Genomic DNA, 4,042 nt, shown 5'->3' with positions numbered 1-4,042 from the left:
AGGGTTTTTTGAATTATTTATATGGTGGGACTACTTTGTCTTCTCTATTTACATTGAGTGAGAATAGGCAGAAGAGAAATAACTTACAGGGTTGAATGGAGGTGTTTCTATCTACATGGGGTCTGCACTTTTTTAAGGTGAAATTGGATGGGCAAATTGCATACAAGTTAGTAGTTATAATAATTACAAGTGAGGCACAAACGTGCCAATTGGATAATTTACAAAGGGAATGCTCACATGAGCATAATAGGAAAAGTGATTTTATGGAATGGTTATATACAAAGATGAGTTTGAAAGGATAAGAAACCTGTTATTGCTCGGAACGCCTTGTCGTTTGCCGCTCCAATGTTTGATCCGTGGTGAGGTTTTGTCGGCTTGCGTAATTAGGGTGCTTGCAGGAGATTAAGTTGATGAAGAAGATGCACACAATTAGTTTTTTGTTGTTTTTTTAGTTTTTTTGGAAGAAGAGATCAATCATATCTCTTCATTGATAATTACTAGGTAGGTAGTTAGGGTAGATGAGTGTTTAAAGCTTTCATGGAAGGTACTAAGAGGGGGGAGAGAGTGTTTCTAGGTTTGAATAGAATGGAGATGGAAATGAGAGTTTATGTGGGTGAAGAGGAGAGTGAGGGTGAAGCATTTTGGACCAAGACAGCAAAACTGGGGTCCACCAAAATGCCGATAAAAAGTCACTCATAGCTCGAAAAAATGCAAACTAATTTTTGCGAGAAACCTTAGCTTAAGAGCTACATCTTTGTAGTTTTGTGCAAAGTCCAACTCGGAGTGGAATCATCTATGAAAATGCGCCCAAAACCATGTGTTTTTTTCTCCCTCTCAAAGTCTTCCAAGTGGGGTCCTTGGTTGTTGAGCTTGCATATATTCCAATTGGTGAGGCATGAGGGCATTACATGGACCCTTAATAATGCTCCATTGAGTCCATGAAAAATTATTATTGAATTTGATGATGATATGCATGATAACAAGTGTACAAGCTAAGGTGCATGATTATAGTAATAAAATATAAAGAATATGTATATAAAATATAAAATTAAAATAAAATAAGATAAGATATACAAAAGAGGTATGCTAAAATATATATTGTTATATTTTCTTACAATAGGTGGAGTGAAAAAATAATATTTACAATTTTACACAATGTGAAAGGAAAAAGTACACTGTAGTTAACTAGCGTGAAGAAAAAATTGAAATCTCATGGATAAGTAAAATAGAAATATATAAATGAATAAATACACTCTCTTGAGATGTAAATAAATATAAAATTTACAAAAATCACAACACACACCTAATTAGTAGGTGGGTAGGGAAAAAAATACTCACACCTAGTTACATAAAAGGGGATGGGAGAAAATATGTGTGAAAATATATTTTTTGTTTTTATAAAATCACACTCTTAATATTTATGCCCTTTAAAACAAAGGAAAGAAATATTTACATAAATACTAAGGGCAGTAATAAGTTTTTGGAGCCGATTCTACTTAGGTAATTAGTAAGGGTGGAGTTTTATGGTTAGGACACACTTTAGAGAAATATAGACATTTATGAGCACACCATATCCACTATAACGTGGTATCACACACATGAAGAAAAATAAGGTATGTACAATCTTTGAGTTAGCATGTGGGTAGAGTTAAAAGGTTAGTAGTGATGGAATGAGGCTAAAAATGTGAAACTTTTAATAGCAAAAAGCAGCTATCACTGGAAACAGTCCACGCCGGCGTGGACTGTTTCCAACAAATTTTTTTTCAGTTTTTGGTTGAGAGAGAGAGAGAGAGAGAGAGAGTCAGTACATTTTTCATGTTCTCAACACCAAAGTGGATGGGCGGCAAAAGATCATTTTTGCTGTGACATCTATTAAGAGTATCGGCAGACGTTTTTCTAACCTCGTCTGCAAGAAAGTGGTTGTAGACATGAACAAGAGAGCTGTCTGCTCAAGAGCTTGAAAACCTGATGTTTATTGCTGCCAATCCTCGTCAATTCAAGATTCTTGACTCGTTCTTGAACAGGAAGAAATATTACAAGGATGGACGATTTTCTCAAGTGGTGTCTAATCAAATTGATATGAAGTTGAGAGATGACCTGGGAAGGCTGCAAAAGATTAGGAACCACCGTGGTCTTTGTCATTGTTGGGGCTTGCGGGTGCGACGTGGTCAGCACACAAAAACAACTGGAAGGCGGGGGAGAATAGTTGGTGTGTCCAAGAAGCGTTAAGTCAAGGCACTGCAGAGTCCTTAGGATGCAATTCCTAACAGTTTTGATACTGATATGTGCAATAATATTTTTAGAGTTCAGTTGGAGGGCTTCTTCTCTTTATCAGCTGGGTATTTGAAAGTATTCTTGCCTTGAATTACGTATTCACTGAAGTGAATGATTAACACTTCTAGAATCATGCTAAAAAAGAGAGAGATAGAGAGAGAGAGAGAGAGAGTGAGAGCGGGAGTGTCGGCATGAGTGCAGAAAAAATCAATTTCACAAACGTACAAATTTCCCCTCTATGTTATATTCAAATAGAAAATTTCTCAAATAACGTACTTTTTTTTCAATTTAACTATTTTCATGAATTTTCCAAGCGTATTTTCTCCTTCTCCCCCTTCTTTAACTAGCTATTTTGAATTTTCAAGATCCAATGCTCACCCAAAAACTAAAAAATAAACCTACAAGAAACAGTCCGTGCCGACACGGACTGTTTCGACGCGGCACAGACTGTTTCCATTATGTTTTTTGTTTTTGTTTTTGCTAGAGAGAGAGAGATGTTTCTCAACTCATGTGCAGTCGCGACGAGAGAGAGAGAGAGAGAGAGAGAGAGAGAGAGAGAGAGAGAGAGAGAGAGAGAGAGAGAGTCGGCATCAGTGTTCGGGGAAAATCAATTTCACAAACGTACAAATTTCAACTTATGTAGATTCAAATAAGAAATTTTTCCAAATAGCATATATTTTTCACAATTTAACTCTTATTTCATTAATTTTTCAAGCGCATTTTCTCCTTACCCCCTCTCTTTAACTTGATATTTTCATTTTTCAACATCGAGTGCTTACCCAAAACATTTGTGAGAGAAACAAGTGATAAAAGCGGCTCAAGGATAAGCTGAGGCACACTTTTCTTGAACACTAGACAACATGGTAGTGATGTGATCAAACTTCCAATTTAAGTTTGGTAGAGAGAGAGAGGTTTCTCAAATCATCTACAAACCAGAGAGAGAGAGAGAGAGAGAGAGAGAGAGAGAGAGAGAGAGAGAGAGAGAGTCGGCATGGTAGTGGCATGAAACCTCCATAAACTAAAAAGAAGGCCCTGAAACAGCCAAGGTGCAAACTGTTTCAGTGTTTTTTTAAATTTTTTTGAGGTTTGATGCCACTAGCATCTCTCTCTCTCTCTCTCTCTCTCTCTCCAATCCAAGTAATCCCTTCTACAACTATGACTATGTAGCATTTAATGTCTATGGATATTCAAATGTGGATTTATTAATAATCTTGCCGAAAGCTTCACTAGTCGCTTTAAGAACTACTTCCCCTGAAATCTAGAAGGGTTGGAGTTGCATTTTTAATATTCAATGTAGACCTCATTATCTCTATGAAAACTGAATGGACTCCTTATAACTCGGGTCGGCGGTCAAAAATCAACCTACTAATTTTCTAAAAAGTTCCAACTCTTTGTTGTGCACTTGAGTCTAGATAACTCTTTGTATTGCAGTTGAGTCTCTCTCCCAACTCTTTGTTAGATATTATTAATTTAGATAACATAGAAAAAATTAGCATAGGTGTGTATAATAGTGTGTATGTGCACATGCTATATCCGTAGTTGATGAGGAGGCGTGGACTGAGATCTAAACGGGCATGGACTGTCTCCAGTATTGATAGAATGCCACATGAGATGCTGCTAATAACAAAGCTCAATGTTTGTGAGAAAGTCGCTCGGTTTTTTCTTTTCTCGGGAATGTTAGCTCGCAGTTTGGTAAGACTCGCAGAGAATAAACATATTTCACAGGAATTGGAGCACTTTATTCTCAGTGGAGGCATCAAAACGATGT

General features: G+C 36.8%; 1 pseudogene; it reads left to right on the top strand.

Moving 5' to 3' along the window:
* The first annotated feature begins 1,924 nt into the window (after window positions 1-1,924).
* On the top strand, window positions 1,925-2,229 carry LOC147450545 (small ribosomal subunit protein uS13z/uS13y/uS13x pseudogene; annotated as a pseudogene).
* Window positions 2,230-4,042: the final 1,813 nt, after the last annotated feature.

This window comes from Adiantum capillus-veneris, chromosome 9, assembly GCF_014529385.1.
Source record: "Adiantum capillus-veneris isolate H3 chromosome 9, ASM1452938v2, whole genome shotgun sequence".
NCBI classification, from domain to species: Eukaryota; Viridiplantae; Streptophyta; class Polypodiopsida; order Polypodiales; family Pteridaceae; genus Adiantum; species Adiantum capillus-veneris.
Note: the sequence above shows the minus strand (reverse complement) of the source record. Positions and strands in the feature narration are given on the sequence as shown.